This window comes from Arachis hypogaea, chromosome 1, assembly GCF_003086295.3.
Source record: "Arachis hypogaea cultivar Tifrunner chromosome 1, arahy.Tifrunner.gnm2.J5K5, whole genome shotgun sequence".
In the NCBI taxonomy this organism is placed as follows: Eukaryota; Viridiplantae; Streptophyta; class Magnoliopsida; order Fabales; family Fabaceae; genus Arachis; species Arachis hypogaea.
In genome coordinates, this window is record NC_092036.1 from 39637622 (window position 1) to 39662816 (window position 25195).

Genomic DNA, 25195 nt, shown 5'->3' on the forward strand with positions numbered 1-25195 from the left:
CTCTGTGAAAACTTCTATCATTAGGAGCCTATTTAAATGTTTGTTTTTTTTGTTTTCTATTTTTATTTTCTAGTCTCATCTTATATCTATTTTTGAGTCTTATTTTTAATTCATAATTAATAAAATTTAAAATTCATGTCTTAAAGCTATGAATGTCCTATGAATCCATCACCTCTCTTAAATGAAAAATGCTTTAATCACAAAAGAACAAGAAGTACAGGATTTCAAAATTTATCCTTGAAACTAGTTGAATTAGTTTGATGTGGTGACAATACTTTTTGTTTTCTGAATGAATGCTTGAACAGTGCATATGTCTTTTGAATTTGTTGTTTTGAGAATGTTAAAATTGTTGGCTCTTGAAAGAATGAGGAAAAAGAGAACTGTTATTGTGGATCTAAAAAATCATTAGATTGATTCTTGAAGCAAGAAAAAGCAGTGAATACAAAAAAAAAAACAAAAAAAAACAAAAAAAATTTTCGAAAAAAAGAAGAAGAAAGAAAGAAAAAAGAAAAAGAGAAAGAAATAAAGTTGTGATCCAAGGCAAAAAGGAGTGTGCTTAAGAACCCTGGACACCTCTAATTGGGGACTCTAGCAAAGCTGAGTCACAATCTGAAAGGGTTCACCCAATTATGTGTCTGTGGCATGTATGTATCCGGTGGTAATACTGGAAGACAGAGTGCTTTGGGCCACAGCCAAGACTCATACACTAGCTATGTTCAAGAATCATTATGCTTAACTAGGAGAATCAATAACACTATCTGAGTTCTGAGTTCTTATAGATGCCAATCATTCTGAACTTCAAAGGATAGAGTGAGATGCCAAAACTGTTCGGAGGCAAAAAGCTACTAGTCCCGCTCATCTAATTGGAACTAAGTTTCCTTGATATTTTGGAGTCTATAGTATATTCTCTTCTTTTTATCTTATTTTGATTTTCAGTTGCTTGGGGACAAGCAACAATTTAAGTTTGGTGTTGTGATGAGCGGATAATTTATACGCTTTTTGGCATTGTTTTTAGTATGTTTTTAGTATGATTTAGTTAGTTTTTAGTATATTTTTATTAGTTTTTAGTTAAAATTCACTTTTCTGGACTTTACTATGAGTTTGTGTGTTTTTCTGTGATTTCAGGTATTTTCTGGCTGAAATTGAGGGTCCTGAGCAAAAATATGATTCAGAGACTGAAAAGGACTGCAGATGCTGTTGGATTCTGACCTCCCTGCACTCGAAGTGGATTTTCTGGAGCTACAGAAGCCCAATTGGCGCGCTCTCAATGGCGTTGGAAAGTATACATCCTGGGCTTTCCAGCAATATATGATAGTTCATACTTTGCCCAAGATTTGATGGCCCAAACCGGCGTGGCAAATCAGCCTCAGAATTTCTAGCGTTTAACGCTGGAACTGGCATAAAACTTGGAGTTAAACGCCCAAACTGGCATAAAAGCTGGCGTTTAACTCCAGGAAAGGTCTCTACACGAAAATGCTTCATTGCTCAGCCCAAGCACACACCAAGTGGACCCAGAAGTAGATTTTTACGTCATTTACTCATTTCTGTATACCCTAGGTTACTAGTTTACTATTAATAGGATCTTTTGACATTGTATCTGAACCTCATGACACTTTACACGTTTCTTTGTGTACTTTCCACGGCATGAGTCTCTAAACCCCATGGTTGGGGGTGAGGAGCTCTACTGTGTCTTGATGGATTAATGCAATTACTACTGTTTTTCATTCAATCATTTTTGCTTCCATTCTAAGATATTACTTGTTCTTAAACCGGATGAATGTGATGATCCGTGACACTCATCCTCATTCTCAACTATGAACATGTGCCTGACAACCACCTCTGTTCTACCTTAGATTAAGTAGATATCTCTTGGATTCTTTAATCAGAATCTTCGTGGTATAAGCTAGAACTGATGGCGGCATTCAAGAGAATCCGGAAGGTCTAAACCTTGTCTGTGGTATTCTGAGTAGGATTCAATGATTGGATGACTGTGACGAGCTTCAAACTCCTGAGGGCGGGGCGTTAGTGACAGACGCAAAAGAATCACTGGATTCTATTCCGGCCTGATTGAGAACCGACAGATGGATAGCCGTGCCGTGACAGGGTGCGTTGAACATTTCCACTGAGAGGATGGGAGGTAGCCACTGACAACGGTGAAACCCTTGCATACAGCTTGCCATGGAAGGAGCCTTGCGTGCTTGAAGAAGAAGACAGTAGGAAAGCAGAGATTCAGAAGATGGAGCATCTCCAAAACCTCAACCTATTCTCCATTACTGCAAAACAAGTACTTATTTCATGTTCTTTTGCTTTTCACAATCAATCCTGATAATTTCTGATATCCTGACTAAGATTTACAAGATAACCATAGCTTGCTTCAAGCCGACAATCTCCGTGGGATCGACCCTTACTCACGTAAGGTATTACTTGGACGACCCAGTGCACTTGCTGGTTAGTTGTGCGGGGTTGCAAAAGTGTGATTGCAATTTCGTGCACCAGTGTACAACCTCCAAGGCATCTCATGGTTGAAGACTTTGAAGGGGATGATCAAGAGATGGATTCAATCATTAATGAATTCTTATCTACATTTGAATCCTATCCCATTGGACTTGACATGGAGATTAAAGAAGAAGAAGTACAACCTCCCATGCCCTTGGTGAACAATGAAGAAGAAATTAAATCAGAAGAAAGCTACTAAGAGGAAGAGGTTGAAATTGAAGAAGCTTGCAAAGAGGTGGAAGAGGTCAAAGAAGAGCACAAGGGAGTGGAGCTTGCAAGTTCATTAGAAACCCCTCCCCCTAAGTTGCCATCATCCTTCACAACATTCAAGTGGGCAAAATTCATATCCCTTAGCTTTCTAATTCCACTTGAATATGGGCTACTGGAGACGGATGGTCAGCTTAGAGCCCTTTGTGGCATTAAGCGTAAGAGGGAGATGGTCAGTGGTAGAAGTTGTCAAGCAAGGTTCAACATGGTTGTGTGCTCAAGGTTTAAATGCAAGGGTTGGTGTAAAGCTCAACTGAATGGGTCTAGGAAGTTGTTTGGCCGCTTTAGTGAGAATTCAGATTGCTTGCTACCCGGATGGAATCATAATGATCAACAAGAAGACGGGTGCAAAAGCAAGGTTTGGGACCCCGGGATTCAATCTAGAAATCAATACTCTTGGGGCCTTGTCACTTTCTTTAGCTTGCTTGAAGGCTTTCTGCGCCTAGTTTGGGATCCCGGAGGCTGTGGGAATTCCAAACACTGGTGGAGATTCTTGGATGAATACAAGCACAAGCCACCATAACAAAGAGCTCACCAGAATGTCCAACTTAAGGACTTTAACTAAAAGTGCTAGGTGGGAGACAACCCACCATGGTATGATCGTTCCTTTTTTAGTTTTAATTTTAGTATGTTTTTGAATTTTTATTGAACCTGGAATCATGCATAGCCTTCATATTAAGCATTGCATTCTGCATACTGCATCAAAAAAAAAATTTTGTCGCCAACGTGTCTGCGTCATAGGTGCGTTGGGAAGAAAATAAATTGAACAGAGAGTCACGCAAAAATGTGGCTGGAGGCGTGCCTTTGGCACAAATTGATCCACGTGACCACGTTGCTGACGCGTTCGCGTCATTTGCGAAAAATGCCTCCCACGCGTCCGCGTCACTCACGCGAACGCGTGCCTCAAAATCGACGTAAAAAGGGTGTATGAATGAAAGTTGAGCTGAAGCTGGGCTGAACCTGTGCTAACTGCACAAGCCCTACCACGCGTACGCATGCCCCATGCGTCCGCGCCTTTTTCAAATTTAGGCCGTCCACGCGATCGTGTCAACCACGCGACCGCGTCACCCTACAATTTGGCAATATGAGTTTCAAACAGAGAGTTGTGCGACCACGAGGCTGCCCTCGCGCTAATGGCACAAATCAATCCACGCGACCGCGTGGATGACGCGTCGTGTCATTTCATAGAAGCGCTATCCACGCGAACGCGTCACTCACGCGTCCGCGTCACAAGCGCCGCACAACTTATTCAGATAAGCCAAATATCTTATCTTTTCTTCCCCAAATCTAAATCTTTTCTTTCCCTTCTTATTTCTTTCTTCCTTCTTTTCTTTTTCTTTCTTTTTTTCTTTTAATTGGTGTTGGATATTTAATTGGGTCATTATTTTGCTTGTGGATTGTTAAGAAATTGTTTGACAATTATATATCATTTTTTAAGGGTTCTTGCATGTTCAATTTAATACTTTCCATACCTTATTTAATATGCATGCTTTGTGTTTGTGAAAAAGTCCGTATGGCATTGTGCATTTTTAATTATTCTATCCTTCTACTCTAATACCTGCTTTTCACAAAACCCTTTCCAATATTTTATTAATTGAATATAATTGTCAATACAAACGTTATTGTTAGTTTCTCATGACTAATAATACATTATGGCTTTTAATGCTTGATTTGTGCTACTCATGCCTTTGCCAGCATGCCAATAAACATCTTGCATCTAACTGCCTTAATTTATCATGCCCTGTTTCCATTGTTGGCCTGATTTCATGGAGTCGCGCCCATGTGTTAACGGCATTCTTCTTTACCTTGGCATGATTATCACTCGTACTACCCTCCTCTCTGCTCTATCCCTTTGACTTCATGTCCCTTTCTCTTCTCCCTTTTCATGATGGCCACTAGGAAGAGTAAAGAGAAAGACTCTACAACGCGCACCGGCTGAGGAACCACAACCCCCATCCACCTGCACATCTTTGCATGCACCGAGGACGGTGCAGTCTTTAAGTGTGGGGAGGTCGATACCGATCTCCACGGGTTAGTTAGTCTCTTCTCAACACCAATTTTTGTTTTTTATTGTTGCATTTGCATGTTTGATTGCATGTTTGTTTGATTTTGTGCATATTTTACCACTTGGTTGAAGTAATATTTTCTTTTTCAAGAAACTTTTTATAGTATTTCACTAATTTAAATTAAAAACTTTTTGAAAAAAATTTGTATGAAGAAATATTATTTTGGAACATAGTTTAGAGCTCGAACACACAAAACCAGCGAGATTTTGAGCCTATTTGATTGGTTGCATTTTATCAACCAATATATTTTATTTTTGTGTGTTATTCTCTCTAAAATTGTAATATTTGTCTTGCTTAATTCTATATTTCCACTGTTTGATGTATGCATGCACTTATATGATTGAAGCCTTGTTTCACTAAGATTACATACCCATATGGCCTTACCCTTCCATTATCCTTTGCAAACCAATTTGAGCCTATTTTACCCATTTGTTCTTTACTTTAGCTCATTACTAACTCTAAGCGAAAAACAATAATGTCCTTAATTTGAATCCTTGATTAGCTTAGAGTAGTAAATGTGCTCATGATTTAAGTGTGGGGAAGTTGGATTTGAAAATATTTGGTTTGAGTAATTGGGTGTTGTATATTTTAGTGAAAATGTGCAAAATAATAGTTGAGCACATATTATTGCATTCAATACTTTAATCATATGCATTGAGAAAAATAAAAGAAAAATAATAAAAAAAAGAAGAGAAAAATAAAAAGAAAAAAAAAGGTGAAAAAGAAAAGAAAAAAAGCAAATAATAAAAAGGGACAAAATGCCCCAAAGTAAGTGTTGGTATCAATGCATATGTACTGAACTCAAATTTAGGATGCATGAATATGTGGAAAACACAGTTAATGGGAAGTTAGATCTTGTATTGTGATTATATGGGTTGTCTTAAGTTAGGTGGGAAAAGTTTATGTTAATTAAGGATTCAGATTTTAGTTTACTTGGCCAAATACAATCCTACCTTGACCCTAACCCCATTACAACCCTTAAAAGACCTCTTGATTTGTGTATTGGTGCATTAAATTTTTGTTGATTGTTAGATGAAGAGCAAGCTATAGAAAGCAAGATTAGTAGAAAATTGAGAGAATTGACCCTAGACACTTGAGAGCTAGAGTGATATACACTACCAGTAAGGGTTCACTACTTAATTCTATGTTCCCTACTTTCATGAGCTATCTTCTTCTTGGAAGTTATTTGTATTGTATTTTGTGATTTGAATTAGTAAAATCCAGTTCATATTTGTTCTCGAAAGATTTATTTACTTTTCCACCAAGTAGGTAGAATCATCTTTGCATGTAGTTGCATTCATATAGATAGGTTGCATTTCATACATTCTATCATTCCTCTTCACTCCTTTATAGCTTCTCATGAGCTTAGCATGAGGACATGCTAATATTTAAGTATGGGGAGGTTGATAAACCACTATTTTATGGTTTATCTTGTGCTTAATTGAGTGGATTTTTATCAATCTTTCATACACTTATTCATACTAAATGCATGGGTTTACATTCTCCTTCCTGATTTTGTTCTATGATTGAAAACATGCTTCTTTGGCCTTATATTTGCTAATATTAATCCTCTCTTATTACCATTAGATGCCGTGATATGTGTGTTAAGTGATTTCAGGGATTACAGGGCATGAATGGCTCAGAGGATGGAAAGGAAGCATGCAAAGGTGGAAGGAATACAAGAAGTTGAAGAAATTGCAAAGCTGTCAGCCTGACCCTCTCGCACTAAAACCACCATAACTTGAGCTACAGAGGTTTAAATGATGTGGTTCTAGTTGCGTTGGAAAGCTAACATCTGGGGCTTTGCAACGATATATAATTTGTCATAGCTACTCTGAATTTAGGCGACGCGGACGTGTCATTCACGCGTCCGCGTTGCATTTGCGAATCTCAACCCACGCAAACACGTTGACGACGCTTCCGCGTCACTTTCCCGCGACCTGTACGTACCAGATTTCGAAATTAGCAATTTCTGGATTGTTTTTGACCCAGTTTTCGGCCCAAAAAGCACAAATTAGAGGCTATAGAGTTGGGGAATGCATCCATTCATAATCATTCATTCATAATTTTCACTTTTCATAGTTTAGATATAGTTTTTAGAGAGAGAGGCTCTCTCCTCTCTCTTAGGATTTAGGATTAGGATTTCTATTGGGATTAGGATTTATCTCATCTTCATATCAGGTTTAATATTCCTTTTACTTTGTATTTCTCTTTTACTTTCAGATACTTTGATGCTTGTATTACTTATGTTGCCTATTTGGCTTACGCACCATTCATGTTAGGATTTTCTTAAATAATATAATTTGAGGTATTTTCAGATGTATGATTTTTATCTAGCTTTTTATATTCTTGGCTTTAATTGATTAATTGGTAACTTTTGAGTTGTCAAACTCATTGTCGACTGAAAATTGGAATTCTTCAAGAATTAACTCGAGTTCCAATAACTCTTGCCTTTTCCAAGGAAAGACTAGGACATGAGGAACCAAACTTATTCCATCCATTTGACTTACCTTCATAGTTAGAGGTTACCTTAGTAGGAGAAAAATCCAATTCTCATCACAATTGATAAGGATAACTGGGATAGGACTTCCAGTTTTCATACCTTGCCAAGAGTTTTATTAGTTATTAATTTATTAATTCTTGCAATCTATTTTTCTTGCTTAAAACCTTTTTCAAACCCAAACACTATTTTTCCATAACCAATAATAAATCATACTTCCCTGCAATTCCTTGAGAAGACGACCTGAGGTTTGAATACTTCGGTTTATAAATTTATTGGGTTTTGTTACTTGTGACAACCAAAACGTTTGTACGAAGGGATTTTCTGTTGGTTTAGAATCTATACTCACAACGCGACTATATTTTTACAAAATTCTTTACCAGCAAAAATCCCAACGTCAACAGGCCTTGTTGAGGTCCGAGTAATCAACGCACATCCTCCATTTGCCATTGGGCTTTTAGACCATCACCATGTTCGACAACCATGTCGAGTACGTGAGTTCTCGAATAAAACTGGCTTGTATGAGGCTAGTTGCCTGCCTTTTCACTTCAGCCACTGACGTTAGGATTTTTGCTAGTAAAGAATTTTATAAAAATAGTCATGTTGTAGATATAGATTCTAAACCAACAGAAATCCCTTCGTACAAACGTTTTGGTTGTCACAAGTAACAAACCCCTTTTAAAATTGATAACCGAGTATTTAAACCTCGGGTCGTCTTCTCAAGGAATTGTAGGGAGGTATGTTCTTATTATTGGCTATGAAAAAGGTAAAATTGGGGTTTTGAGAATGAGGAATAAATATGGCAAATAATTTAAATGACAATTAAAATAAATAAATACTGTAAAGCAAACCCTTTGGCAAGATAGGAGAAATTGGAAGTCCAGACTTAGTTATTCTTATCAATAATAATGAAAGTTGAATCTTAATTCCACTTAGTCAACCTTTGCTAAGGCAAAGGAAAGTCAAGGGACTAATTAGTTAGACCTTCGAATCCTATTTATTTCCTAAGAAAAGGTTGGGATTATTGAGGTTCAGTCTAATTAGCAAAGATAACAGTTGTCAATTATGTTGAGCTAAGATAACTTCTGAGTTACTGATTTCTCAACCAAGACCAAAAGGAAAAGAAACTAAATTTGCTAGAATAAAAATTGTCTTCAGATTGGGAATAATAAAAAGGAACAATCATAAACTGAAATACCTCAAAAATCATTAAATAAAAATGTCAATTCTAACATGGACAATATCAACAGCCAATTGGGCAACATCAATCAAACACAATAAAAGCTTCAGAGTAAACAAAAATAGAAGAGAAATTAAATAGTAAAAGGAATATTGAACCTGGGATCGAGAGTTACTCCTAAAACTAAGAGAAGTCCTAAATCCTAAATCCTAAAGAGAGAGAGGAGAGAACCTCTCTCAACCTAAATCATGGAAAGTGAATTATGAAAACATGATGATGAATGGATGTATTCCCCCACTTTATAGCCTCTAATCTGTGTTCTCTGGGCCAAAAACTTGGTCAGAAACAGCCCAGAAGTCACTTCCAGTGCTTTCTGGTCCGTACAGGTCGCGGGCAAGTGACGCTGAGGCGTCGCCCACGCGGCCGCGCGGGTTGAAGTTTGCAGATGCAACACGTCCGCGTGAATCACGCGTTTGTGTCGCCTAGCATCAGGGCAACTATGGCATATTATATATCAAATCGAAACCCCAGAAGTTAGCTTTCCAACGAAATGAAACCGCGTCATTTGGACCTCTGTAACTAAAGTTATAGCCGTTTGAGTGCGAAGAGGTCAGGTTGGACAGCTTAGCAACTTCTTCAACTTCTTGTATTCCTTCCACTTTTGCATGCTTCCTTTCCATCCTCCAAGCCATTCCTGCCCTATATTATCTGAAAACACTTAACACACATATCAAGGCATCTAATGGTAATAAGAGAGAATTAATAATAAGCAAATATAAGATCAAAGAAGCATGTTTTCAATCATAGCACATAATTAGGAAGGTAAATGTAAAACCATGCAAATAGTATGAATAAGTGGGTAAAGAGTTGATAAAATCCACTCAATTAAGCACAAGATAAGCCATAAAATAGTGGTTTATCAACCTCCCCACACTTAAACAATAGCATGTCCTCATGCTAAGCTCAAGAGAAGCTATAAAGATAAAGAGGAATGGTAGAAAGTATGAAATGCAATCCTATCTATATGAATGCAACTAAATGTGAAATGCTTCTACCTACTTGGTTAAAAATAAATAAGTTCTCCAAGACAAACATAAATAAGATTTTACTAATTCAAATTATACAACAAAAGACAAGTAAACTTGTAAGAAGATAGCTCATGAAAGTAGGGAACATAGAATCAAGCATTGAATCCCTCACTGGAAGTGTATATCACTCTAATCTCTCAAGTGTATAGGGTTATTCACTCTACTCTCCTCTAGTCATGCTTTCTAAACCTTGTTCTTCATCTAACCAATCAACAAATATTTAATGTACCAATGCAAATATCATGAGGTCTTTTCAAGGTTGTAATGGGGCTGAGGTAAAAGTAAGGATATATGTATGGCCAAGTGAGCTTTATAGATTGAATCTTTAATTATCCTAAGCTTTCACCTAACATACATATACTCTATATAACTCTAGTTCATGCCTAGCTACCCAAAATTCCCACTTTTACATCACATACTCATGTATCAACTTTTTCTTTTTAATTTATCACATGTGCATTGATTTTTCATTAACTTAACATTGGGGTAATTTTGTCCCCTTATTTATTTATTTATATATATATATATATATATATATATATATATATTCCTTTTTTCTTTTTCTTTTTCTCTTTTTTTTTGAATCATAAAAGCAAACATAACTTACCAATGCACATGGATTCTCCATTATTTTTCTATTTTGGTTTTTCATGAGTAGGTTCCCAAATTCCCAATATTCAAATAGATTAGAGACATGATACATTCCCTTATTAACCCATGTTCCCACAGTTTTCCCCACACTTAGTTGATGCACAATCTCTATCTTAAGCTAACCAAAGATTCAATTGGGATATTACTTTTGTTTTTCTGCTTAAGGCTAGTGATGTGGTAAAATACAGAACAAATGGGATTAAAAGGCTCAAAGTGGCTGACAATGGTGATTTAAAGGTAGGTTTATTTGGGATAAGTGAGCTAAAATCAAACAATGGCCTCAATCATATGCAAGCATATAAATACACTAAATAATGGACATATAGATTGGAACAAAATATAGATTATAATCATAGAGGAGGAAACACACAAGAATAAAATATTTATGGTTAAATAATGTAACCATGTAAATAAGCTCAAAATCTCACAGGTTGTGTGTTCTTTGGCTCAAAAACCATGTTCCAAATACAACTTCAAACAAATTTAACAAAAAATTTTCAATTTAAATTAGTGAAATACTATAAAAATTTCTTGAAAAAGAAAATATTACTTCAACCAAGTAGTAACTAAATGTACAAAATCAAATAAACATGCAATTAAACATGCAAATGCAGCAACTAATTTAACAAAGAAAATTTAAACATTGGTGTTGAAACAGAAATGTACTAACCCATGGAGATCGGTATCGACCTCCCCACACTTAAAGATTGCACGGTCCTCGGTGCATGCTGAGATGTGCAGGTGGACGGGTTGTTTCAACTGATGCTTTACTCCAAAAATTGTGCAGATGGACTTGCCTGTCTCCCCATGTGAACGTCTTCCGGTTCTCTTCCGGGTGGCCATCCTGAAAGAAAAAGGGAAGAAGAGTAACCCAGAAATAAAGATAGGAAAATAAATACAGTATGGGTAGGTTAATGCCAAATAATAAGGGTCTCAATTACATGGTAGCTACAACATGTAAGTGAGAAAACAATAGAAGCCATGGCATGCCAATGGTACAAAATGTACAACAATGAGGAAGAGAGAGGAAAAGGAGAGATAATATAAATTCATGTCAATACAAAAGTAATACAGATATAAAAGATTGGCATTGATTTAAATAATATTACTCAATCAGAATTAAACAAGTCACTAAGCACCAAGAAAATACCAGAAGAGATGTAACAGTTGAATAAGAATATTTAAACACCAATGGTAAAATAATAAATTTAGAAAAATAAAAATATGCAATGAATGAAAGTATTAAATAAAATAAAATAAAAGATAGGAAGAATAAGAAGGGAAAGAACGGAAGAAGAAGTAAGTAAGAAAGGAGGGAGGAAAAATTAGGGTTGGCGAAGAAAAGATAAGATATTTGGCAAATTAGGATAAGCTGTGCGGCGCAAGCGACGCGGACGCTGGGGCACGCGGTCGCGTGACTTGCGCTTTAAGTTAACCGACGTGGTCGCGTCGGTCACGCGATCGCGTAACCTGTTTTATGCTACTGGCGCGAGGGCAGCCTCGCTCTCGTACAACTCTCTGTTCAAAAATCATTAATTGCCAAATATTGGGTGACGCGATCGCGTGGGGCATGCGATCGCGTGAGTGGGCTTTAGAAGAATGTGACGCGGTCGCGTGGATCACGTAGCTGCGTGGGTAGAATTGTGCGTTCAGCATCAATCCAGCACCACTCTAGCACAATAATTGGTTGTGCACCCTTTTACGTCGAAATCCAGGGCACGCGGTCGCGTGGAAGGCCATTATTCCCATGTGATGTGGACGCGTCAGCGACGCGGTCGCGTGGGACGGTTTGTGCCACTGGCACGCCTCCAGCCACGCTCTCGCGTGACCTTCTGTTCGTTTTTATTTTCTCCCCTCTCCTTGCGACGCGGACGCGTCGCTGATGCGGTCGCGTCGCGTGGCAAATTTTTATTTTTTTTTATGCATGAAAAATGCAGAATGCAATGCTAATATGAATGTTATGCAAAACTCTAGGTTCAATATAATAAGATAAAATAAGAATTGGAAACAAATAAAACTAGATAAAAATGAAAAAGAAACGATCATACCATGGTGGGTTGTCTCCCACCTAGCACTTTTAGTTAAAGTCCTTAAGTTGGACATTGGATGAGCTTCCTGCTATGGTGGCTTTTGTTTGAATTCGTCTAGAAATCTCCACCAGTGTTTGGAATGCCAGCATCCTCCGGGGTTCCAAACAAAGTACTTAAAGCCCTTGTGTGAGTTCAAACAGGCTTGTAGGCTCCCGGAGTATTGAATGTCAGAATAGACTCCAGGATCCCAAACTTTTCTTCTACACCCGTCTTTGTCTTGATCTACATTGGTCCAGTCGGGTGATGAGTAATTCGAATTCTCACTGCAGTGACCAAATGGCTTCCGAGATCCTTTAAATTGAGCTTGACACCAATTCTTGCACCTTAAGTTGAAGTGCGAACCCTTACTGAATCTTTCATACCAGCGCTGAGTGCGAGTCATATCCCTTTTCCTCTTAAAACCGCAGAGAGCTCTAAGCTGGCCATCTGTTTCAAGTAAACCATATTCAAGTGGAAAAGTAAAGATAAAAGGCAAAGGTGTTACCCACTTGTAATTTGTGTTGGGCGGTAATGGCCTTAGGATAGGTGTTTCCAGTGGTTCTATAAGTTCTACTCCCTTATAATCTTCTGTGAATTCTTCCACTTCAACCATATCTTGATCAGAGTCTTCAATTTCTCCCTCATCATCGCTCGAGTCATATATTGGAGGTTGAGAAAAATCTACCTCAGCATCATCTTCATGTTCACTCAGGGAAGATTCTTCTGTCTCAGAGAAATCACTTGTGGATGCAAGGTCGTCACTAAGAGAACAGGACTCGTGATCATCATCATCAAGGAAGCCTGTGTCCTGGGTTATTCCGTTCAGTCCTTCATAAGATATTTGCAGTGGAGGCGGTGCAAAATCCTCCTCAGCGTCAATTGTAACATCTTTGACGGAGTTCTCCACAACTCTGGATTCAAGTGGCGGTTCGACATCTCCTGAATCTTCAACCAACTCTTCTTCTTCTGCAATGACAGCTTCCTCTACTTGTTCTAGTATGAAGTTATGCTCTATGCTGTTCACTGGAGCTTCTAGCGTCTTCTTTGTACTGCGTTCTTCATTGGATTCTCCACATAAAGCCATGGGGGTCTGTTGAGGGGCTGAACGTCTGGAAGATAATTTTTTTAACTCCTCCACTATTGCTTGCTCCAGTTGATGAAGGGGTGCAGTAAATTATTTCATTGATTCTTCAAGGCGAACCTGTGATTCTGGCTTTGATGGATATGGGTATGGTGTATGGGGGAGTGGTGATTCTTGGGAGTAATTGGATTGGTGTTGGGGCGGATAAGGATCGTATGGTGGCAAATGGTGAAAAGAAGCTTGTGAGTGTGGTGGTTCGAGGTTATGTTGAGAGGATGGTCTATAGGCACGGGGTGGAGCTTGTTGGTAGTTACAAGGTTGTTCACCATATCTTTCACCTGGGTATGCATTGTAGAATGGTCGTTGTCCATGATATCTTGGAGGGTGTTGTTGCCTAAAGGGTTGATTAGATCCTCTTGACTCCATCCATCCTTGATTGGTCTGACCTTGATGCATATTCCTGCTGTGGTTTCTATTTCCTTCAACAAAGTTAGAACTAAACTCAAAGCGAGAGGGGTGAGAATTCATAGTAGTTATCAGAAATAAGGGGGGAAAAAGGAGAAACAAATAAATAAGTAAAAGAAAAATATTTACATTAACCAATAATAAGGCACATGTTTGCAATTCCCCGGCAACGGTGCCATTTTGACGTTAGGATTTTTGCTAGTAAAGAATTTTATAAAAATAGTCGCGTTGTAGATATAGATTCTAAACCAACAGAAATCCCTTCGTACAAACGTTTTGGTTGTCACAAGTAACAAACCCCTTTTAAAATTGATAACCGAGTATTTAAACCTCGGGTCGTCTTCTCAAGAAATTTCAGGGAGGTATGTTCTTATTATTGGCTATGAAAAAGGTAAAATTGAGGTTTTGAGAATGAGGAATAAATATGGCAAATAATTTAAATGACAATTAAAATAAATAAATACTGTAAAGCAAACCCTTTGGCAAAGTAGGAGAAATTGGAAGTCCAGACTTAGTTATTCTTATCAATAATAATGAAAATTGAATTTTAATTCCACTTAGTCAACCTTTGCTAAAGCAAAGGAAAGTCAAGGGACTAATTAGTTAGACCTTCGAATCCTATTTATTTCCTAAGAAAATGTTGGGATTATTGAAGTTCAGTCCAATTAGCAAAGATAACAGTTGTCAACTATGTTGAGCTAAGATAACTTCTGAGTTACTGATTTCTCAACCAAGACCAAAAGGAAAAGAAACTAAATCTGCTAGAATAAAAATTGTCTTCAGATTGGGAATAATAAAAAGGAACAATCATAAACTGAAATACCTCAAAAATCATTAAATAAAAATGTCAATTCTAACATGGACAATATCAACAGCCAATTGGGTAACATCAATCAAACACAATAAAAGCTTCAGAGTAAACAAAAATAGAAGAGAAATTAAATAGTAAAAGGAATATTGAACCTGGGATCGAGAGTTACTCCTAAAACTAAGAGAAGTCCTAAATCCTAAATCCTAAAGAGAGAGAGGAGAGAACCTCTCTCAAAACTAAACCTAAATCATGGAAAGTGAATTATGAAAGCATGATGATGAATGGATGTATTCCCCCACTTTATAGCCACTAATCTGTGTTCTCTGGGCCGAAAACATGGTCAGAAACAGCCCAGAAGTCACTTCCAGTGCTTTCTGGTCCGTACAGGTCGCGGGCAAGTGACGCGGAGGCGTCGCCCACGCGGCCGCGCGGGTTGAAGTTTGCAGATGCGACGCGTCCGCGTGAATCACGCATTTGTGTCGCCTAGAGTCAGGGCAACTATGGCATATTATATATCAAATCGAAGCCCCGAACGTTAGCTTTCTAACGCAAGTGAAACCGCGTCATTTGGATCTCTGTAGCTAAAGTTATAGCTGTTTGAGTGCGAAGAGGTTAGGCTGGACAGCTTAACAACTTCTTCAACTTCTTGTATTCCTTCCACTTTTGCATGCTTCCTTTCCATCCTCCAAGCCATTCCTGTCCTATAATATCTGAAAAAACTTAACACACATATCAATGCATCTAATGGTAATAAGAGAGGATTAATAATAAGCAAATATAAGATCAAAGAAGCAAGTTTTCAATCATAGCACATAATTAGGAAGGTAAATGTAAAACCATGCAAATAGTATGAATAAGTGGGTAAAGAGTTGATAAAATCTACTCAATTAAGCACAAGATAAACCGTAAAATAGTGGTTTATCAGCCACTCTGTCTGCTGACATCTTCTGTCGCTTCTGCACTACCAGCTTTTCCTCCCCTTTCACGGCAAGCTGGTGGGACATGAAACTGGGGTCTAGGCCCGGTATGTCTGCTGGGGTCCATGTGAAGAGATCCATGTTTTCTATTAAGAGGGACGCCGAGGGAAATTTTAGCTCGTATGGCAGGCTTTGATTGATGAAGGTGTACTTGTCCTCCGTCTTTCCAACCTTTTCAAGGTCTCCTTTCGGTTCGGGTCTGAGGCGTTCTTCTATCCTTGCATCTAGATCGGCCATGAATACCCTCGTTGCGTCAAGAGATTTTTTTTGAAGGCTCGGGTTGGTGTGATCGCAGGCTACTGCCGCCTCCAAATCACCATGTATGGTTCCGATTGCCCCATCACTTGCCCAAAACTTCATGTTCAGGTATCTTGTGAATACTACCGCATAGAAGTTGTTTTGTCTCCCCAAAATGACATTGTATGAAGTCTTTGAGAATGACAAAGTCAACCATGCCAGTTCATCTCTTGATTCTGTTTCTGATACTAATCGAGAGCTTAACTGCCCCGTCTGCCTTGATGAAGAAGTCTCCTAGGCCGACCACCCCGTTATGGTGTGTGAGGAGGTCGGAGTCGTGGAGTCCGAGGGCATCGAAGATGTTCCTAAACAGGATATTAGAATCTGCACCTGTGTCTACCAGTATCCTCTTCACTAGCCTGGATCCTATCCTGGCTGTGATAACCATGGGTGGGTCATTGTTAACGTCCCAAATCCGGCAATGTTGTGACGGGATGCAAAATCGGGAAAGGTAGGTGGCGCGCGATGTTTAGAGGCCATTACTGCGAGGACCTTGAGCTCTTTCTTTTGCGAGGACTTTAACTTCTCGCTTGATCTTCCAACCACCACGATGGTGGGATCCACCTCAGTTTCTTTCCTCGAAGGTGGTTTGGAAGCTCGAGGTTGTGGCCCTCTCTGATTTTCGGGGATATTTCCCTTGCAGGTTTTCGGGGCTCACGTATTATTTTCACGAACTCAGAGAGTTTCTCATCCAGGATGGCTTGCTCCAAAGCATCCTTTAGGTCAAAACAATTATGAGTCCTATATCCCTAACCCCAATGGTAATCGCAGTATAGGGACTTATTTCCTCTAGTCTACTCCTTGAGCTGTAGTGCCTTCGGGATCCTGCCACAATCGACTATTTGCTAGTAATATTTAGTAATGGGGGCAGTTAGAGGAGTATAGTTGGTGAACTTCTCGATCCTTGGGGGTTGGGAGGTTTCCCGGCTATTCTTTGGCCCCTTCCTTTGGGGGAAGGATGGGGGCCGTGTGACGAAGGGGAACATAGCCGAGGCATTTCGCTTGTTGGCCACCACGACTTGGCTAACTTCTTCGTCGTTTATATATTCTCTTGCCACGTTCTGGATCTCATGCATGGTCCATATGGGCTTAGTATTCAGATGCGTTCCAAAATCCTCATTTGTTAGCCCATTGATTAGGCAGAGATTGGTAATAGAATATGTTAGGCCATTGATCTCTATGCATTTGTCGTTGAAACGGTTTAGATACTTTCTCGTGGACTCATTTTCACGCTGGATTACACCTACGAGGTTTATATGATGTTTAGCCTTTGTGATCTTAGTCGTGAACTGGGCTAGCAATCTTCGAGATATGATCACAAAGCCCTTGATAAATCCATGAGGTAGCTAGTTGAACCATTTGATCGTTGGTCCAACAAGCGTTACTGGGAAAGTACAGCAACGTATTGCATCTGGTGCCCCCTTCAAGATTCATTCAGGTTTTGACTGTCGTTAAATATTCTTTTGGATCTTTCGTCTTATCATATCGCATATTCGTAGGCTTGTCAAAGTATCTCGGGAGGCAGAACTGAAGGATCTTGTCGAAAAAGGGGATTGCTCCCATGACGACGGGCTTATCGCGCCACCTCTTCTTCTCCGTCGGAGATTGTTCACGGCCCTAGGTTCATCTTCGTGGCCTCCTGGTTTGCTGCTCCAAGGAACCTGAAGGGTTCCGTTCTCAGGGCTAGTCCCCGAATGTCCTTTTGAAGACACTAGAAATGGTCCCTAGCTTCTACCTCCCTTTCTAAGTTCTACAACCAGTGGCATAACTCTTGGATGATCCGAGAGTTATCTGACCCTGTTCCCTCGAAGGAGCGCTAACTGACCTAACTCGATAAGACTGCGACTGGACGATGGGCGAGCAGTTGCTACAACGCTCCGGGGCATTGGGTAAGAATCATATGGGGTGGACCTGCAATGATACTGGTGCACGAAATTGTGATGACACTTTTCACAATTCCGCACAACTAACCAGCAAGTGCACTGGGTCGTCCAAGTAATACCTTACGTGAGTAAGGGTCGATCCCACGGAGATTGACGGCTTGAAGCACGCTATGGTCATCTTGTAAATCTCAGTCAGGTGGATTCAAATGGTTACGAGGTTTTGATAATTAAAAGATAAATAAAACAGAAAATAACATAGAGATACTTATGTAATTCATTGGTGGGGATTTCAGATAAGCGTATGGAGATGCTTTATTCTTTCTGAATCTCTGGTTTCCTACTGCCTTCATCCAGTCATGCGTACTCCCTTCCATGGCAAGCTATATGTTGTGGGATCACCATTGTTAATGGCTACCGTCCGTCCTCTCAGTGAAAATGGTCTGGCTACGGGTTACGTAGGGCTAATCATCTATCGGTTCTCGATCATGTCGGAATAAGATCCATTGATCCTTTTGCGCACTGTCACTGCGCCCAGCACTCGCGAGCTTGAAGCTCGTCACAGTCATCCCATCCCAGATCCTACTCGGAATACCACAGACAAGGTTTAGACTTTTCGGATCTCAAAAATGCTGCCAATTGATTCTAACTTATACCACGAAGACTCTGATTGCACGGAATGGAGGACTCTGTTGTCAGGAGAGGCAACCATGTGTTGTGAACCAGGAGGCCAAGAGATATGCATTCAAGCTTGTTTTCAGGCAGAACGGAAGTGGTTGTCAAGCACGCGCTCATAAGTGAGAATGGTGATGAGTGTCACTTGATCATCACATTCATCATGTTGAAGTACGAATGGATATCTTAGAACAAGAATAAGCTTGAATTGAATAGAAAACAGTAGTAATTGCATTAATTCATAAGTAGCAGTAGAGTTCCACACTTTAATCTATGAGGTATAGAAACTCCACCATTGAAAATACATAAGAACAAGGTCTAGACATGGCCGAATGGCCATGCCTCCCAAATAACATGAAAAAATTGAAAATGGTTCAAAGACCTGATCCCAAGATCAAAGATGATCAAAAAGATGAAAATACAATAGTAAAAGGTCCTATTTATAGTGAACTAATAACCTAGGGTTTACAGAAATAAGTAAATGATACAGAAATCCACTTTCGGGGCCCACTTGGTGTGTACTTGGGCTGAGCATTAAAGCTTTCACGTGCATAGGCTTTTCTTGGAGTTAAACGCCAGCTCTGGTGCCAGTTTGGGCGTTTAACTCCAGCTTTTATGCCAGTTCTGGCGTTTAATGCCAGAAAAAGGGTCTTTGAATGGCGTTTTGACACTAATTTAGGCCATCAAATCTTAGGCAAAGTATGGACTATTATACATTGCTGGAAAGTCCAAGATGTCTACTTTCCAACGCAATTAAAAGGTGTGCCAATTGGGCTTCTGTAGCTCCAAAAAATCTATTTCGAGTGCAGGGTGGTCAGAATCCAACAACATCTGCAGTCCTTTTTCAGCCTCTGAATCAGATTTTTGCTCAGGTCCCTCAATTTCAGCCAGAAAATATCTGAAATCACAAAAAAACACACAAACTCATAGTAAAGTCTAGAAATGTGATTTTTGCAAAAAAAAAAACAAATAGTTATATACTAAAAACTATCTAAATCATACTAAAAACTACCTAAAAATAATGCCAAAAAGCGTATAAATTATCCGCTCATCAATACTCCTACATCAAAGTCAAAAGAGTGTTTATAAGGTCAAAATTTAGGGTTATTGTGCATATCTTGGGAGGAATCGGGGTTCCCTTAGACTCTGGTGTTTCCTAAATTGAAAAGATACGATGTGTATATGCAATACTAAATGCCAAAAATGACACAATCAAATTTCTTAGGATGTATTGGGTCACTGCGTTGGTCCCCGAGGAGTCATGTCTGGGACCCATCCGTCATCGAATCCGAAACCCAAGTCCAAAATAGTATTTTAAACAATAGGTAAATTAGTAGCAATGCATACTATTTTTTTCAACAATGTCTAAAAAAGATATCATATCATATTATTATTATTTAGAATTTACTCATTGACGGAAGATTTTTGTCGGTAAAGAATTTCTCAAAATAACTTCGTTGCAAGTATTGTTCTAAACCGACAAGCAATTCTCGGTCAACGTTTAAATTGTTTGTCACGGGTAGAAACCCAATAAAATAACCGAAGTATTCAAATCTCGGGTCGTCTCTCAAAGGAATTGATAGGAAGTGTACTTCTTATTGATTATGGTTTTTTATATTTTGGGATTTAGGTTTGATAACAAGAAAATATAAATTGCGAGAAAATAAACTAACAACTAAGAAAGGTCCTAGCAAGGATTGAGAATTAGAATTCCTATCCTCATTATCATCTCCAATTGTGATGGTAAATGTAAATTTCCTTCACTTAGTTAACCTCTAACCAATAAAGGAAAGTCAAGTGCATACAATCAACTTGAGTTCACAAGTCTTAGTCAACTCATAGTGAGAGACTAGATTTAGTGAAGTTCAAGCTAATCGGCAATCTTCAATTACCAATTGTTCATACCCTGGGTCGAGTTGTCCGACCCGGGATGTTCGACAGACAAAGCAACCGACCTCTTCAGGTCAGGACAATCCGACCTCTCCTCAAAGAGCTCGGCCAAGTCACAGGAAAGCCCAAAGAAGGGCCCAAATAGAAGAGCACGCCCCAAATCTTATGACAGCCCAAGCCTACGGAGAGAAGGGTGGTTCCCTTGAAGATAAGCTGACCTCACCCAAAAGATAAGATAGGATAAGATAACTAACTTATCTTATCTAAGAAGGTCACTCTACGCCATTATAAATACACTGGAGCACCCAGGTATAACTCATACTCTGATTCTACTCAATACCTGCTTAATACCCTTGCTAACTTAAGCATCGGAGTCCCTTGCAGGTACCCCCCACCCTCCGGGGACGAAGGATCAGGAGTGCAGCCAGTCTAACAAGTCGGACACGGCGGCTCTGACCAAGCACAGAAGATCTCATCCGAGATCGACCTCCAAGTTTCAGGTAACCCTCGGAACATTGGCGCCGTTGTCGGGGAACCTGGAAGTCATCCCAACACCATGGCGGATAACAATGACAACGACCACGACTCAGGTTTGGAAGATAGAACACCGCATAAGAACACGGATACTATACTTAAAGATACTCTGGAATCCAATGGAGACAAAAATTCATCAAATCCAGGGGCGATAGAAGCACTTCAAAATCGATTAAAGCAACTTGAGAAAGAAGCCCAACATCAACGCGAAAAAGAAGAAGATCTACATCGAGAGATAAGGCGGCACCAAGAATTAGAAGATAGGCTTATGAAACTCGAAGCTGATCTCAAAACTAAATCTACTCGACCCTCCACAGAGGATAGCTCTCAGAAAGATCAAGATCCATTCACCAGGAAAATTTTGAAGACCAAAATCCCAAAAGATTTCAAACTTCCAGATATGACTCTATATGACGGCACCTCGGATCCCAATCACCATCTCAGCAACTTCAGAAGTAGAATGTACCTCACTGACGCCTCAGATGCAGTTCGCTACAAAGCCTTTCCAACAACTCTTACCAAGACAGCCATTAGATGGTTCGACAACCTACCTCCAAAATCCATCTCAAGTTTCGACGACCTGGCCAAAAAATTCCTGGCCCGATTTTCCATACAAAAGGACAAAGCCAAACACGCACCCAGCCTACTAGGGATCAAACAAGGAGATCGGGAGAGTCTTCGTAACTACATGAAAAGATTCAACAAAACATGCATGGACATACAAAGTCTACCAACAGAAGCTGCCATCATGGGCCTCATAAATGGCCTACGAGAAGGACCATTTAGCCAATCTATATCAAAGAGGTACCCGACATCCCTAGACGAAGTACAAGAACGGGCGCAGAAGTACATCAACATGGAGGAGAATTCTCGACTTGGGGAAACCTCGAGGTTCAGTTCTGCCTACCGAGATAAAGATAAAGAAGCCAAGAAAAAAGAAGATCGCTCCGGAGAGAAAATCAAAAAATATCATAACTACACCCCTCTTAGGGTATCCTTGGTAGATATTTACAAAGAAGTCTGCCATACGGAAAAAATACCCCCAGCTCGGCCACTAAAAGGCAAAAGGGGAGGAGGAAATCGGAGCGAATACTGTGAGTATCATCGAGTCCGAGGACATTCCACCAACGAATGCTTTGACTTGAAAAATGTCATAGAGAAATTAGTTATGGAAGGAAGATTAGATCGGTTCCTGGCCAATCGGGACAAAGAACCAAAAAGAAGAAGAAGGGATGAAGATGCCGGACGATCTGAACGATCACCCCGCACACCAGAGAGACACATTCACATAATACACGGCGGATTCAATGGAGGAGGAATCTCTAAATCATCTCGCAAGCGACACCTCAAAGAAGTATACCATGTCGAAGGAAAGAAGGAGGCACCAGATATCCCAGCAATCACGTTTACCAAAGAAGATGCATCCGGAATCATCCCGGGACACGACGACCCCATGGTCATCACAATCATATTGGCAAACGCCAACTTCCACTGTACATTAATTGACCAAGGAAGCTCCGCCGACATTCTATTCAAAACTGCCTTCGACAAGCTCGGCTTAGAGGAAAAAGAGCTAAGAGCATACCCGAACAGCCTGTTCGGACTTGGGGATACCCCAGTACAGCCACTAGGATACGTATCATTACACACAACCTTTGGAAAGGGGAACCAATCCAGAACACTTAAGATAGACTATATCGTGGTCGACGTAAGCTCAGCCTACAATGCCTTAATAGGTCGGACAACGTTAAATCAACTCAGAGCAATAGTTTCAACTCCACATCTATGTATGAAATTCCCAACTACAGAAGGGATAGCTACAATAAAAGCAGATCAAAAGATGGCGCGACGCTGTTATAACGAAAGTCTAAATCTCCGAGGCGAAGGAGGAGAGTTCCACACAATCGAACTCGGCGGAGATCAGAGACGAGAAGAACTCCGCCCACGACCCGAAGGAGAAATAGAAAGAGTCCAGATAAGAGATACCTCAGACAAAACAACTAATATTGGCACGATCCTGAAAGGAGACGCAAAAGAATCACTAATACAGTTTCTACGAGATAATGTTGATCTCTTCGCATGGAAAGCTGCCGACATGCCTGACATAGATCCCGAACTAATGAGCCACAAGCTGGCAGTCTACCTGGGATCCCGGCCGGTACAACAAAGACGAAGAAAACTCGGGCCAAAACGGTCTCAAGCTTTAGAAGAACAAGTACAAGCACTACTAGAGGCAGGGTTCATAAGAGAAGTTAAATACCCACTATGGTTAGCAAATGTCGTCTTGGTGAAAAAGTCAAATGGGAAGTGGCGAATGTGCACCGACTACGCCGACCTCAACAAAGCCTGCCCAAAAGACCCTTATCCACTCCCAAGCATTGATGCTCTAGTAGATGCCTCATCAGGATATAAGTATCTCTCATTCATGGACGCATACTCAAGCTACAACCAGATTCCAATGTATCCACCGGATCAAGAAAAAACCTCGTTTCTCACACCAAAAGCAAATTATTGCTATATCGTAATGCCATTCGGCCTTAAGAACGCGGGAGCCACTTATCAAAGGCTAATGAATAAAGTCTTCTCAAAACACATCGGAAAAATCATGGAGATCTATGTGGACGACATGTTGATAAAGACACAAAGTGAGAAAACATTATTAACCGACTTGGTTCAAGTGTTCGACACCATACGGAAGCACGACATGCGACTCAACCCGGCTAAATGCACCTTCGCAGTGGAAGCAGGTAAATTTTTGGGCTTTATGCTCACACAAAGAGGAATCGAGGCAAATCCAGATAAATGCCAGGCCATACTCAACATGAAAAGCCCAACCTGCCTCAAAGAGGTACAACAACTCAATGGGAGATTAGCGGCCTTGTCCAGATTCCTAGCAGGGTCAGCAATAAGATCCCTCCCCTTCTATGCTACCTTAAGGAAGGGAAAGAACTTCGCCCATACTTCCAAGCGCACACCATCAAAGTTCCGACCAACCAGCCCATAAAATGGATACTGCAGAAAACAGATCTAACAGAATCCTACAGTGGGCAATTGAGTTATCCGAGTTCGACCTCCAATACGAGGCGCGGACAGCCATCAAATTACAATACCTAGCCACTTCATTGCAGAATTCACGAACGCCACGGAAATCCCCATAGAGTGGAACATATACATGGACGGTTCCTCGAATAAAGCTGAAAGCGGTGCAGGTGTGATAATCGAAAGCAACCAAGGAACCCAACTTGAGCTTTTCCTAAAATTTGGATTCCCGGCCTTAAACAACCAGGCGGAATATGAAGCGTTATTAGCTGGTTTGAAGCTGGCTAGGGAAGTTGGAGCTCAGAAACTCAACATCTACAGTGACTCACAAGTCGTTACCTCGCAAATAATGGGAAGCTACCAAGCCAAAGATCCTACCATGAAAAAATATTTGGATAAAACCAAAGAACAGCTCGAACAACTCAGGGAATATAGGATCTGCCACATACCCCGCGAGCAAAATACCCGAGCAGACGCACTCTCAAAACTAGCCAGCACCAAACCAGGGGGCAACAATAGAAGCCTCATCCAGGAAATACTGCAAAACCCATCAATATTGAAAGAAAAAAAAATCCTAGCCATAACAGGTCGGGATCAAGGATGGATGACCCCCATAATTAATTACCACAAAACAGAAGCGCTCCCCACAGATGAAAAGGAGGCAAAGAGGTTAAAAAGGGAGGCACAGTACTACACTATCATAAACAACATCCTATACAAAAGAGAAATCTCGACACCATTGTTAAAATACGTACCGACTTCCAATACAAAGGAAGTCTTGGAGGAAAAACACAGCGGCATTTGTGGCAATCATCTCGGAGCACAGGCTCTCACCAAGAAGGTACTCCGAGCGGGATTCTATTGGCCAACTCTACAAAAGGAAGCTACCGAATTTGTAAAGACATGTCCACCATGTCAGAAGCATGCCAACTTTCACATCGCCCCGCCAGAAAAGCTCATCAGCGTAACCTCACCCTGGCCATTTGCAAAGTGGGGACTCGATCTTCTCGGACCTTTCCTCCAGGGATCGGGACAAGTCAAATTCCTCATAGTAGGGGTAGACTACTTCACAAAATGGATCGAGGCAGAACCCCTAGCCAACGCCACTGCCCAAACAAGCCGGAAATTCCTATATAGGAACATTATTACGAGGTTCGGGGTTCCATACTCCATCACCACAGACAACGGTACCCAATTTACAGATGCAGGCTTCAGAAAACTAGTGGCCG